A 15766-nucleotide genomic window follows, 5' to 3' on the forward strand; every position below is an offset into this window, starting at 1 on the left:
CGGTTAAGTGCAAATGATTCAATATCACTAATCTGCTTGTCTGCTCTACTTTGCTTTGTTATGCTCACCAAATCAATTGAGATAAAAAAATGCACAAGTGAAATTGCGCTTAAATGCTAAAAAAAGGTTTACCACATCTTGTTCGTTACCAAAAATCATTAACCAAATTGGTCTTATATATCCGCATACACTTAAATCAATTTCCTTTATGTTGGCTTCATGAGATAGGAAAATTGAAACATGTAGCTGCAAGTCAACTTCAATCTTTATCAAAACTTGCATTGGACCTAAAACACACAATCACGCGCTTCCTATAGATCTTGCCAATCACCTCGAACACATTACCAATCACCGAAATCACCGGAATTAATTGAGAGAATTTGGATACACGTTATATCAACAAATATGAAGAATAACCTGCTTTGTTGTTCTATTGGATATCAAATCTTCAATCACATGCCAAAATCAATACCAGAGGGTTAATTAGCATGATTATTATCTCCAGATACTTTACCAATCAATCCTGACCTCTGAACACAAACCTCACCGAAAGTGAGATCAAGCTCAAGAACTGTAAATAGAGTGTTACCGGGTTAATTAATTATAGAAGACATACTCCAGATCACCGGTTAGCCAAACATTCATTCAGGGTCAAGACAACTGGTTGAATTTCCATCAATGACAAATCCTAAGAATCTACATGTATCGAGCATCACCAATATTCATTGGATCATCACTGGAGCATCAAATTCCAACAAGCTCCCCCTTTGACATTGATGGCAACATAGGTGAAAAATGTCAGAAAATTGCAAAACTATCAAAAAGATCTAACTCCCCTAAAGTGCAATCACCATTTTTCACTGCACTCTCTGTTTCCCCCTTTGACATCAATGGCAAAGGGTGGGAATCAACCAAAAAGATTATGTACAAATGAATGAATGAATCATAGGGATTTGAAGATCTCTAAGTAAGTCACCTTCAAGGAATCAAAATATTGTGTCCATCCTCTCAAAAAAAATTCTAAAACATTAATCAAGGCATTGTACATGAATGCATGAATTTCCAAACTTGGAATATCCGATGGCATAGATTTATTTAGAGCATTGATTGCATCTTGTTGAGCTCCTAATAGGGTATCCATCCAGGGAGTGATTAAGCTTCTCAATTCCTCAACTCTACCCAACATCATATCCTTATCATGATATAAGCCCTTTATTTCATCAATGAATCCCAAAATTTGTGCCTCAAGGGTGCTAGGATGGACCGATTGAGGTACAAAAGAATGTCCTATACTAGCAAGCTTACCCTCAATATCCCTAATCTATTGATCAATGTTTGTTATAAATTTGGGTAAAAACAGACATGACTTGAAAAATTTCATGCTTTCATCTAATGCCTCCTTTACACTCTTCATAGTAGCTTTTAGAATTTCTCTATCCCTTTCAATTGCTAACAAAACAATTTTCAACCACATTTCATTGAATTTCTTCTATACAAATTCATTGGTCGATGTTTCAAAAGAATTGAATCATGTATTTACAGTATCCAACATATTTCTTAGGTTACCTGATGGAGAAACACAAGAATCCTGAGCAAAACTTGGTAAAATCTTTTGTAAAATTTCAGTGGCATAAGAGATAGCTTCTTTGTCCTTAGATTGAGATTTCAAAAGATCTTCACTAGCCTTAATTTGAGCCTGTGTAGCAAGTTTCAAAGCTTGGAGAGGTGACAAAGTGCTTAAATCAATTAGACCGTGTGAAACGTCATCATCAATAATAATTTTCTTCCCTTTATTGGAGATAGAGGTTGTAGTCACGGTCCCCAGAGATTTCTCTTTGGGCTCATCACTCTTCTCCATTTCCTGCACTTTCTCCCTTTTCATTTTTGGCTACCTCCTTCGTTATCATCTCTGCAATTACTTCAATCTTAGGCGGGTCCTGAGTAGCTTCACCGAAGACTTTTCCTACTAGATCATCAATAGGAGATTTTGCAGGTACTTGCTTAGTCTTCTCAAAAGATGGTTGATCCATCTAACCACTGGACACTTCTGTATGTACTTCTGGGATGGAAGTATCTTCAAGAATGTTCTCTTTTGGTTGGGTATTAGTCCATTTATTCACTTCAAAATTTAGTTTAGTCAATAAGTCCTTTATTTTCTACTCAGTCTCTCAAGCTACCTCATCTATTTCACCTAGCATAATTTTGCTTATTCTCTTTTTTTCTACTAAATTTATCTTTTGTCAATTTTAATATTCTATTGATTTCTTCTCTAAAAGCAACCGAACATGAGTTCACCAAATCATATTCTTGCATCTCCTCATCCTTCCAGGACGTGGTATGTCTCATAGCATCCAAAATACTATACAAGTCCTTTAGTAACTCAGACGATAACTCAATTAAGGCTCTACTGAAGTTATTCATATAATGAACAACTACTTCTTCTAATTCTCTTCTTTCATTATCATCTGCATTCTCATAATATAAAGCAATATTTTTCAAGTTGCCATCTTTAATGATTTCATTCTTTAAATCTTCTAAGGATTTAGGAGGAATTACCTTGACATTACCGAATTCTAAGGCTTCATCAATCTCTGATTTTTTTCTTTTGCTCCCTCTAGCTCTTCCAGATGACTCTCCTTGGTTCTTAGCCTTCTTTGATGGAGGGGCATCACCAGATGGTTTCCTTACTACCCAAGCATAGGTAGTGGTCTTCTTGACTTCCTTTACCTCCTCATTTGATTCAGTCTTTGCCTCAGCAATAGTATATGTCATAGTCTATGAAGTGTACCTGTACCTGCAACACAAAACACTCAATAGATCATTACAAGCATGGTTAATGAATTTGAATCAAAGGAAGATAAAACCATGGAAATTATTTTGATGGAGAAGAATTAATTAATTTGAATTAATTAATCAAAGGGGATTATTGAGATGAACCTATTAAATAAATCCTTAGATTTATTAATAAGTAGACATGTCAGTCACCCAGTTGTGAATTGAGGTATTTATCCATTTTAAGCTACCAGTTTCTGAAAACCCTAAGTTCTCAATGGCATCAGTATCTGAAATTGCTACCGCGCTGGTTGTGGAAATCAAGGATAGGGTTGAACCCCTTTTCACTGGCGAGACTTTTTCATTGGCAAATGGAGGACTATGAGGTCTTCCACCTGAAGTGTCATATGCTGCAAATATGTGAGATAGGAGAATCAAGTGGCGGGACGGAAGAACAATCCTTTCCCTCGGAGTACGATAGATACCAAGAGGTAATGGCAAGAATGGATGACACACCAGCCCACCAGTTTGAATGGGATAAACCCATCAAGTATGAGGAACGGGGTGTGGAGAAGATTAATCTAGGCAATGAGGCAGAACCACAGGTGATACTGGTAGGAGATGACTGGAACCCTGTGCTAAAGGCAGTAGCCTACAAGATATTTCTGGAATATAAAGACGTCTTTGCCTGGACCTATAAGGACTTGAAGGGGGTACTGCCAGAGCTATGCATGCATCACATAACCCTCATACCAAGAGCCCAACCGGTACGAAGGAGGTCGTGCAGGATGAACAAAAACTACGCAGCCAAAGTAAATGAGGAGATCAATAAAATGTTAGAAGCAGGGATTATATTCAAAGTGGAAACAAGTGACTGGGTTTCCCCAATAGTCATCTCCCTTAAAAAAGAGGCTAATTAGATAAGGATATGTGTGGATTTTAGGTACCTAAATGCAATAACCATCAAGGACCCATTTCCGATCCCATTCACTGATAGTAACCTGGAAGAAGTCGTCGGGCACGACATATACACATTTCTAGATGGATTCTCCGAGTACAACCAGATAAGTATTGCAGAAGAGGATAAGCTGAAGACCACATTCATGGTGGAGGAAGGAGTGTACGCCTATAATCGCATGCCCTTCGGACTATGCAACGCGCCCGTGACCTTCCAGCGAATAATTCTACACATTTTTTACAAGATGTCATTAGGGAGTTTTAGAGCATTTCTGGATGACTGGTCGATTTTTAGCGATCAGGACACCCATTTGAAGGTTTTGGGGGAATGCATGGAAAGATGTCGGAAGGCTAGGTTAGCCTTGAATCCAAAGAAGTGCAGGTTTATGGTACCACAAGGGAAACTCCTGGGCCACATCGTTTGTAAGGAAGGATTGAAGACAAACCTAGACAAGATAGGAGTAATTATCAATATGGAGAGCCCAATGAATGTAACAGGGATGAAATCATTCCTTAGCCATGTCGGCCATTTGTGTGGGGTACGGAGCAAGAATAAGCCTTCAAATAATTGAAGGACCGGCTAGTGAGTGCACCGATATTGGTGTACCCAGACTGGAACAAGGAATTTCACGTACACGTCGACGCCTCCAACTTTGCAATTGGTTCTACCCTCGCCTAGGTAAGGGCGCAAGGACTATACCACTTTGTCTTCTTTACAAGCCGACTTTTGTCAAAGGCTGAATGAAACTATAGCACAACGGAGCGAGAGGCACTGAGGATGGTGCACGCAATACAAAAGTTTTGGCACTACTTGTTTGCTGCGCCGTTCACATTTTATATGGACCATCAGGCACTAATGTAGCTAGTGAATAAACCAATCATTCAAGGGAGGGTAAGTCGGTGTCTACTGTTCTTATAGGAATTCACCTTCACCATTGTCGTACGGTCAGGGAAGTCCCATGTAATAACTGACCAACTATCAAGGATCAGATCAGGGGAACCGGCTGAGAGAGTAAACGAAGACTTCCTAGATGCACACTTATTCCAAATTGCAATACTACCAACCTGGTATGAAAAGATAAGCCAGTACCTATCTACCTCCACATTTCCAAGTGAGATGCCTTAAGGAGAATGGAGAAAGTTGGCACTAAAGAGCAAAACCTTCCAACTAATTAATGGGATTTTATATAAGATGGGTCCTGACCAAATCTTGAGGAGGTGTGTCATGGAGGAGGAAATTTGTGGTGTACTAAAGGAGGCACACGACGGATTGGCAGGCGGACATATGGGACCAGATGCAACTACCAGGAAAGTGCTTCTGGTAGGTCTATGGTGGCTAACCCTACACACTGACGCCCGAGAATGGGTGATCGGATGTGACACTTGCCAACGAGCGGGAAAACCTCTCAAAAGGGACTTCATGCCTCTCTTCCCTTTGCAGCCACAGGAACTATTCAAACGATGGGGTTTGGACTTTGTGGGACCTCTCAAGCCAAGTAACCTACATTGGTGCAAATATATTGTAGATGACACAGAATATCTCACCAAGTGGGGAGAAGCTAGGGCCTTGCCGGATAACATGACTTTCAGTACGACATGGTTCCTGTACAAATAGATTGTCACCAGGTATAGGATACCACTCCAAATCACCAGTGACAGAGGAGTGCACTTTGTCAATCAAGTAATCCGTACCTTGACCGAGGAATTTATAATATTCCATAACCTATCCAGTTCGTACTATCCCCGCGCTAATGGTCAAGCAGAAGCAACCAACAAGGTGTTGGTATCAATAATCTACAAATCATGTGGGGTGGAACACGAAGACTAGGAGGAAAGACTACCAGTCGTGCTATGGGCCTACCGTACAACATACAAAGTCACTACCGAGCATACACCATTTCAGCTCATATGAAGGTAGGAGGTAGTCACACCAGCCGAGTACAACGTGCTGAGGCTTTGGGTGGCGGTGGAAAATCAACTGGGAGACACCGAAAGTGTGAATACGAGGCTTGATGGGTTGATAAAGTTGGATGAACGATGACTGATGGCACAATGGGCAACTGAGGTGGCACAACATCGGCGAAAGCATTGCCACGACCAGCATCTGCGGAAGGCCAACTTCCAGTCGGGATAGTTAGTCTTGAAGTATAATAGTCGGAATGAACTTCGGCCAGGGAAGTTCAAGGTCAGTTGGCTCGGACCCTATAAAATCAAGAGGTTGGTAGGAATGGAGTAGTAAAGCTCGCAACTTTGGATAACAATCCGATCAGGGACCCGGTGAACGGTTCCAGCTTAAAAATCTATAGGGAAAGATATAAAAACTTTTATTGGGATCAACATGCTAGGATATGCCATAAGAGGGCATTGTACCATTGGTCAAAGCAAGGAGGTCAAGGAAATCCAGTAGTAAAAGGAGAACCCTATCAGAGGGATGACGACTGGGCAAAGCCCTTGGCGGCCATGGAAGAACGACTTGTACCAAAAAGGGGGGAAGGTGTGGTGGTTCCTAGGATTCAAAAACATCTCACGAATGTGTATTTCAGAGACCCAGCTGTGTGGGTACGAGTTTCAGGATATTGGAAAAAATGGGCCCCATATGAAGGAGCTCGGGAGGGATACGTTGCATATGACTTTGACAAAGAAGCAGAAGCCCAGAGGAAAGCTGAGAACATACTTAAAGGGGTGGAGCCGGTGGACCTGAAGGAAGAGCTCAACTTGGAAGAATATGGGGCAACCCTAGGCCCATGTTTTAAAATGGTACTAAAGACGAAGGACCTATTCGTCATTGCTTCCGAAGCAGGCAAGGTAGAGGCCAAACCTAACTCATTATACTGGGTGATCCCCAACCTAGCTGGACCACCGGAGATTGGCGGAGAAAGAGTAAAATGGTACCACCAATACGGGGATTGGTACATTGATGGCCGCTACAAGGGTGTGGGACCCACCCCACTGGTGGACAAGATATGGGACCTGGAATATGTAGGGACGTGTTGTGCACAAGAATTCTATAGAAGACTACCACATGTGTGTACATGGTTGCACGACTCAGAAATAAGAATGAGGATACCCAACAATACCTCAGGAGTAAAAAGGAGGAACAATGGGGATGGAGACTCCAAATAGGAACCAAACAAGAAATGGAAGGAAGACAAGGCGAGGAACGAAGAAACAAGGAAGAAATGGAAGAAAAATCAAGGTAAAGGGACAGTAAGAAGGAAACAAAGGAGACAAGGTAAGTCCTTGGCCGCAAAAACAAACACAATAAACTGGCCAGTGGCCTACAGAAGGCCAGCCAGAGGGCACAATTAGGCCAAGGGGTACCGGGGTAGACTAAAGGCAAGGAAGTTAATATTGAAAAAGTCATGTCAGATAAAAAAGTAAGACAACTGGAAAAACAAGGGGTCTTAAAGGGTGAGGAGGAGAAATACAAGAAAAAAGCAAAGAATTCCAAGTCAACAGGTATTAAAAAATTGGAATATCAGGCAAGTACAAGCAAAAACAGTAAGGAAAAATTAAGACTGTTAAAAAAGCAACTATTTTATGTATAATTAATAAAACATGTATACCTAACCCTAACCCTGGCAAAGAAAAGTGCTTATAAAAGTTTCCACGAGACCTCATTAGGCACAACGCAGGAAAGAGAGCAGGGTGAACCTGACAGCAAGATGACATTGAGCAGAACCACTTGTATGGACACCGAGGAAATCCAGGAGGAGTTGATCAATCCATATGGTGTACAGATTGCACAGTCAGGAAGGCACGAGTGCCAAGAAGTTGCACCGTACGATGTACAATGCAGAGAGTTGTCAGTAGATCATACCATACAGCATACGGATTTAGGGTACAAGCGAGTCAAAGAACATGAGTCACTGTACGACGTACGAAGCACGAGGAGGAAGAGCACAATTTTACTGTACGTGTACGACGTATAGAGTTTAGGCAAGCACGAGAAAAGATCATCGTACGACGTACGACACACACATGTCGTATGTGTACGACATACGACACATATGATTTTGGTGTATGGAGCACGAGGTGGAGGCTATTGTTCGATGTACATGTATGATGTAAGAAAACCATGAAAGAGCCAACGTGTGGTACCGTATGGCATACGGTGTTACCATACAGACATAGCCCAAAGAAGAGACATATCTTCATCGTACGATGTACGATCCACGCCCACCAGCACATGGAGAAGAATTTGCACAAGACAGAATCCATACGACAACAGACAGAGAAGCGTATGACGTACGACGACAACACCCTATCCGTACAACAGGTACTTGATAGGCCAATCAAGGAGGAAACACGTAGGTATAAGAGGCAAAAAGCCTGTCTACTAGAACACAAAGAAGAAGTCGTACAACAGGGAAACTAAGAGTGACACAATGGGTCGTACAAATTGGCGAGACAACCTGTCAGATAGTTATAATAACGACTCAAGAAGGGGTATGGGAAGAAGAACAGAGAAAGGCAGTTGCAGTGTAGCCATGACTACCACAGAGCCCGCCAACAGCAAGAAAACCAAGAGCAAACCGAAGACACCAAAGGACTCAGAAGGACTCATGGCGGAAAATGTAGCATTTGAGAGCGTGACTGGTAGTGAATGTTGTACCTAGTGGGAGGAAAACCCTTTAGACCATGTGACAAAGGAATCTGTCAGGAGAGCACAGGTCGACCACGCCATCCAAATGCCCACATTCAACATTAAAGAGTTCGAGCCAGTCCTGCAAACCATGGTATTGGGTTATAATCCACAAGAAAGAGCTTTAGTCATCCAGTTCCAAGGGCACACAGTGCAAGTTTCATTCAAACCCAAGGATTTTAGGCGGGTATTTGGCATACTAGAGAAAGGAGCATTCGCGGCCAAGCCAACCAAAAAAATCACTAGAGAAAAGAAGAAGTGGTTGATGGATTTGGTGTGCAAAGATGACCTCATGGAGGAGTAGTGGAAAAGTGTTTGGGTCGACAACGGAGGAATGAAGCGTGCCTTTATTGCACCTAGCGAATGGAGGATATTAATGGACCTAGTCAAAAGCCGCCTTGCAAGAGCCAGCTATGCCTTTGACATAGCTATATGGATGATAGGATTAATGAATGGGATCAGATGCGAGAAGGTGTATAATTAGGGACAACTCCTGGTAGAATGCATCCATGACTTCCTGAGACTGGAACACAAAACATTCTACATGTGCCATCATGCTATCAGTTTGTTCCTACATATCATATGCCTGCAGGTACCACCAGAGGTATGGGGGACATTTAAACCATGCAAAAGGATAAACCCATCATGTACTACTATATCCACCTAGACACCCTTGGTGACATAGCGCAACCCACATGGAAGAGGAGGAAACTAGACACATTCGTAGAAATTGAAGAGGTTAGCAACGCAGAGGATTCAGAGGAAGTGGAAGAAATGGAAGAACATGAAAGTGGTGATGAGGGGTTCCACCTGTCAGGACACACAACTATAAAGGAGGAAGAGGAAACAGAGTCATTGCAGCAGGAAGAAGAGGAAGAGGAGGAGCAACAGGGAGGATTGCAGGCTCAATGGAAAAGTATGAGGGTAAAATTTACACCCTCAAAACTATCCTTGGCACACCTGGTACCTCAGGAGGCGCTTGCAGTAAGCAACCCAGTGGGAGATGTACGACCAGTGGGGGTACTATTCCAGAAGATTGGAGAAGGGGAACCATCGGTACAATGATGGGTATTGTTGTCGTAGATCAGTTTGGTCGTACTTGCAGTAGAAATAAGAATCGGTACAGTGCCAATAGAAATCGATACGGTGCCAACAAAAACCGGTACGGTACTAGCAGGAACTAGTATGGTGTCAATAGGAATTGGTACGGTGTTAGCAAGAACTAGTACGGTGTCAACATAAACTGGTACGGTGTCGGCAGGAACTGGTATGGTGTCAGCAGGAACCGGTACGGTACCAGCTAACTTAGAGGCAACCTTGGATACTATGACAGATGAAGATATAGACGCCTCACTGGATGGATGGCTAGGGCAGTTCACACTCACCCCACACCTTCCCCCCTCCCCTGCACCACATAACATGGCCATTGGGCCAGGCATGACCACAGATAGAGAGATCACTGTCCTAGACTTGGACAGAGAGAGATCCACTGATCAGGAGCAGTAGGGAAGGGACAAGCAGAGCAGTGGACTAGAGGGAGCTCTCATAGGACTCCATATCACACCACCCGACCTGAATGACCCAGCAGGCTCACTCAAACGATTCCTAGAGGAGCTAAAAGGGCTCTCTGATGTTGCACGCAACATGGCTCAGCTTACTGGACAGATGGAGGCCAACAACTCAGCCGATGCTACATAGCTATGTCACTTCATGACCGAGGGGTGCAAGGATGAGTTCACACAACACTTTGAGCATCAGGGGTAGCCAGACCATAGTATGCTTGAGATGATTCAGAACTGGACCCGCATGCACCTGATAGGAGGCACATGCACCTTGGGCACCACCTTTCGCAGTATGGAGGGAGCTTTCTGGAAGATGTACTTACAAATGTGGCAACACCAAGTGGAAAAAGAGGCTCAATGAATGTACATAACAACCCTAGAAAAGGAAGGTGAGAAGCAGGCAGAGTTGGCCACAGTGGAGCGGAGCTTGAGGAAGGAGATGGAAATGAAGATGACTACCTATGAGACCCATTGCAGCATGCAGGAGAAGGAGGAACAAGCATTAGCGGCCCAGGTGGCGAAGCTCACTTTATAGCTGGAACAAAAGGATAAAAAGCTATTGGAAGCTGCTCACATGGTAAAGAAAGCACGGGAATGACAATTGATGGCAGAAAAGAATCGGAAACTCCAGGTCGGATAGTAGCCTCCTATCGTGACCACTACAAGGATGCCTCCTCCCTCTTCTCGGTCATATTTTATGTTTTATAATTCAACTCTTATTGTCTTAGTCATCTAGAAGACAACTACGTTTTGGGGGGGCTAATGTTAGGGGTAAAAATGGATGTTAGTATGAATAATAATTATAAGTGTGTTATGTTGTGTTTATGTTTATGTTGTTGTCGAGAGGTTCTCGTTGGGTAGTTGGGAGTTGGTGACGGTTGGCAGCTTGGCCAACCGTCAGGTCTATATATTGTTTGGTTGGAACCTCAGTAGGGGGATGATGTATGGACAATTCTGGACACTGGAATAAAGATATAACTTTTATGGTCTAATATTATCATTGTTATTTATGTTATGGTTTACAATTGTTCTGTTCCATGAATACTTGGTATGTGCGGGAAATATTGTGTTATCTGATTTTGATGGAGAAGAATTAATTAATTTGAATTAATTAATCAAAGGGGATTATTGAGATGAACCTATTAAATAAATCCTTAGATTTATTAATAAGTAGATGAAAGGGGTTATTTTAATCAAATTGTTGATGAATTCAATTAAATTAGGGAGGGAGATTAATTAAATAATTGCTTATTTAATTAATTATCTTCAGACCATTTTTAGGTGTATACATTTTGCCCCTCTTTGAATCGAGGTGTGATGATGTGTTGATTCAAAGAATAATCTCATTTTGATGATGATATTGGTTTGATAGAATGCCCCGACTCTTTATTGCTAATTTCCGACATGATGATGCCCCCTCAAGAGATCAATTGAGAAATTGATCTTTGGAGTTTTACGAAATTGATACCCTGATAGATTTGATTTGATTTTTGCAACCGTGGTTGATGAAAATGTGAGTTCTTTGATTATCTTGATTGATTAGATTGATAAATCTTGATCAATTAGATTGATAAGATCGAGATTCAGTCTAGTTTTAGGAAGGATACATCTTGTATAAGACAAAGATGATCAAAGCGTCTGGTTTCACGAAGGATTCATCTTGTATAAGACATGATCAGAGCATTTGGTTTTAGGAAGGATACATCCTATATAAGACATGAATGAGAATCAGATCATCTGGTTTCTAGAAGGATACATCCTGTATAAGACATGATAAAATCGATTAGGTTTGATTGATTGATTTGATTTGATAAGGTTGATTAGATAAAGAACTGACAGTTTGTTGATATCAAGTTGCAGAAAGATTTGGATATGCTGATGTTGATTATGTTGAGAGAGAGATAACATAAGATTTTCACTGGGTTGACAATATTTGAAGATATATGAGTCATTTGTCTGATTGCGTATACACTTGTGATGATTCCTATGATAGATTTAACCTTGGATAAAAGGAGCATGTGAGATCCTATGCAAGAATGAAATGCAAGCTAAAATGCAAAGCTACGACCGGAGCAGTCATTGGATTATTGTGTTTTTGTCATCATTGAGCTTTTTAAATGTGGGAAATGAGTGTAAACATCGATGGTATAATTAAATCATGATGACCTGAGAACTTCTTTCCTGGATTTTGATATAGCAAGTTAGCACAAGCATCGAGGTATAATTTAACCAAGATGACTTGAGTGTTGCTTGCGTAAAACAGGCAGTATTAATCATTTCAATACGCAAATTGGAAATGTCTTCAATGATACTTAGATGATCATGTCTCAAGACAAATTTGCACATATTCATGATTAATTTTCAGATAGTAGACAAGAGAAATATCATGTTCCTTCCTTGTTCCTCTATTCAATGACATCCTGGAGTCACTCATTAATCATGATAGTGAAAAGCAATATAGAAAAGTTGAACAATCATGTTAAAATCATTATCCAAAAGATATTATCTAGTGAAAAGTGTGTGATGTGCTTAGATTGACTTTGTGATAGCTTGATAGTTGATAGTTTGATCTCATGTTCAACATTGGATGTGTCTCAGTTTTTGCTTGATAAGAGTTGTCTAACTGTTGTTCTACTTGTTTGATTAAGCTTAGAATGATCAAGAGGTTTGCTCCAAGCTAGGTGTAGGATTTTGCCCCAATCCTAGAAACAAAGTTATTATGATATATCCAATAATCCAAACCATGGCAAGAAGCCACCTAGGATGTTTGTGTATGTACAAAGGCTTTATGATGGTTAGCATTGATGGAAGATGAATGAATGCAAGCAGAAAGACACATGAACTAATAGATGGAGGAGCTAGCGAGCAGATAGCACCTATTTGCCCAGTTTTCACTGACTATTTTTATTGCACTTTTTTTGATATTTGATTTTTTTGTTTTTCTTTTTCTTTTTTACTATTTTTGATTTTTTTGATTTTTCACTGTTTTGATTTTTTCTACTTTTTTAGACATAATTTTTTTTCAGATGTATGTTATTGATAGGTTCCTCGAGCTAATCTTTGTCCTGTGTTGATAGTCGATATGCTCCTGATCCAAATACTGTTGTGACCATGTTGAAAATGGACCTAACCAGTTTGGTTCAAACTTTCCTTTCTTTTCTCGATCTGCCTAGTTGCGTGGATTTTCCTTTAGCACTAGTTCTCCAACTTGAAATGCTCTTGGTTTGACCTTGTGATTATAACTCTGGCACATTCTTTGTTGATATGCCTTTAAATGATCAAAGGCATTTTGTCTTCATTCATGGATTAGTTCTAACTCTTGCAGTCTAGATACTCGTTGTTCTTCATTTGGGATGAGTCCTTTTAGTGGTACACGTAAATAGGGTATCTCTACTTCGATTGGCAATATTGCTTCTGATCCATATACAAGAGAGAAAGGTGTAGCGCCTATTGGTGTACGGATACTGGTACGGTAGGCTCATAGAGCAGGGTTCAGTTGAATATGCCAATCTCTTCTAGCATCGTTCACTATCTTTTTGAGGATTTTCAGAATAGTTTTGTTAGATGCTTTTGCCTTCCCATTCCCCTGTGGATAATAGGGTGTGGAGAATTTGTGCTAGATTTTGAACTTCTCACATAGCTCTTGTACATTTTGATTCTTGAATGGTCACCCATTATTAGTGATAATGGTCATTGGTATTCCATAGCGACAGATGATGTAATTCAAGATAAATGCAACAATTTATTTTCCTGTGATGTTTGTGAGAGGTACTGCCTCAATCCATTTTGTAAAATATTTTGTAGCTAAAAGGATGAATTTGTGACCATTAGATGAAGAAGGGTTTATCTTTCCTACCAGATCTAGACCCCATTGACAAAAAGGCCAAGATGTTGCTAAAGCATGAAGTTCTTGTGTTGGTGCATGGATCAAATTCCTATGGATCTGAAATTGTTTGCATGTTCTAGCTATCTGAAAATAATCACGTTCCATAGTCGGCCAATAATAGCCCAAGCGTACAAGTTTTTTCGAAAGGGTAAGACCACTTGAATGAGTGCCACAAATGCCCTTATAGACTTAATGTAAGGCCTTCTCAAATTATTCTTGTTCAAGACATCATAAGAGAGTATCGTCTAGACCTTGTTTAAATAGGGTATCCACAATGAGAGTAAAATGGGAGGATTGGCGAATAAAGTTTCTCTTTTGGTTCTTTGATAAATCGGGAGGTAGTGTGTTATCTTTTAGGTATGTGTAAGTTTGGCCATAGCATGAGGAATCATGCCCAACAAGGTGATAGATAGTTTGGGAATCTGGACAATTATGAGTAGGGTAAAACAATTCTTCCATCACGAATTCATAACGCTATTGATTTTTCTGTGTTGGACGGAGAGAAGCAAGTGTAGCCATGGCATCTGCTGCTTTGTTGTCATTTCTTGGAATCTGCTGAAAAGTTATTTCTACAAAGTACTTCTTGATATCATCAACCCTCTTTTTGTAAGGCATCAATTTTTTCGTTTTTTGTTTGATAATCATCATTGATTTGATTGATGATGAGTTGAGAGTCTCCAAAGACTTGAAGTTGTGTAATGTTCCATTCTATAGCCATTTTGATACTTGTTACCAAAGCTTCATATTCTGTTGTATTGTTGGTGCATGGAAAGCTTAATTTGTGTGCTTTTGGGATTGTATGACCTTGTGGCGTGATGAATAGAATACTTGCTCCTGATCTGTGTTGTGTATATGAACCATCAAAGTATAATTGCCATGTTTTTGTGGTGACTGTTAAGATATCAGCATCTAAAAACTCAATGTGTAAAAGATGATCATCTTGAAGTGGTGTCTTTCCTAGTTGGTATGCAATGACTTGTCCTTTGATAACTTTCTATCAACATATTCAATATCAAACTCGCTTAGAATCATGATCCATTTTGCTAGTCATCCTATCAATGTGGCTTGCTGAGCAAATACTTTAGAGGATCGATTTTAGCTATTAACTTGATGGAGTGAGATAGTAGATGGTGTCACAATTTTTGAGAATCAAAAACTACTGCCAAGCATGCTTTTTATGTTGATGAATAGTTGATCTCGTATCCTACTAGTATTTTGTTGATGTAGTAGATGGCTCATTCTTTTCCTTCATTGTCTAGTTGTGCAAGCAAAATTCCCAATGATGTTTCAGTAGTTGATACTTAGAGTAATAATGGCTTTCCTAGAATTGGTGACATTAGAATAGGTGGTTGCATGAGATATGCCTTGATCTTGTTGAATGCTTCTTCACATTGATGATCCCATTTGAAATTAACATGTTTGTGCAATAGATGAGTAAATGGTTGACATTTATCTGCTAGTTGAGCCACAAATCTTCTGATTGACTGGAGTCTTCCTTGTAGTGATCTTAGTTGACTAATATTCTTGGGAGATGCCATTTCCATGATTGCTTTAACCTTAGCTGGATCCACTTTGATTCCTATTGCTAAAACAATGTATCCCAATAGCTTTCCTAAAGTTATACCAAAAGAACATTTCTTAGGGTTTAGCCATAGCTCGTATTGTTCTAACATGTCAAAGATCTTTTCTAGTATCTCTATATGTTCTTCTTTGTTGTATGATTTAGCCAAGATGTCATCCACATAGTCTTCCATGAATGTATGTATCATGTCATGAAATATAGTTGTCATAGCTCTTTGATATGTAGCACTAGCGTTCTTTAGTCCAAAAGGTCGTATGTTCCAGCAGAAAGTACCCCATGGACATGTAAAAGTTGTCTTTTCTTGATCTTTGGGTGCTATTTTGATCTGATTGTATTCAGAGAAACCATCCATTAAAGAAAAC

This window comes from Cryptomeria japonica, chromosome 3, assembly GCF_030272615.1.
Source record: "Cryptomeria japonica chromosome 3, Sugi_1.0, whole genome shotgun sequence".
Lineage (NCBI taxonomy): Eukaryota > Viridiplantae > Streptophyta > Pinopsida > Cupressales > Cupressaceae > Cryptomeria > Cryptomeria japonica.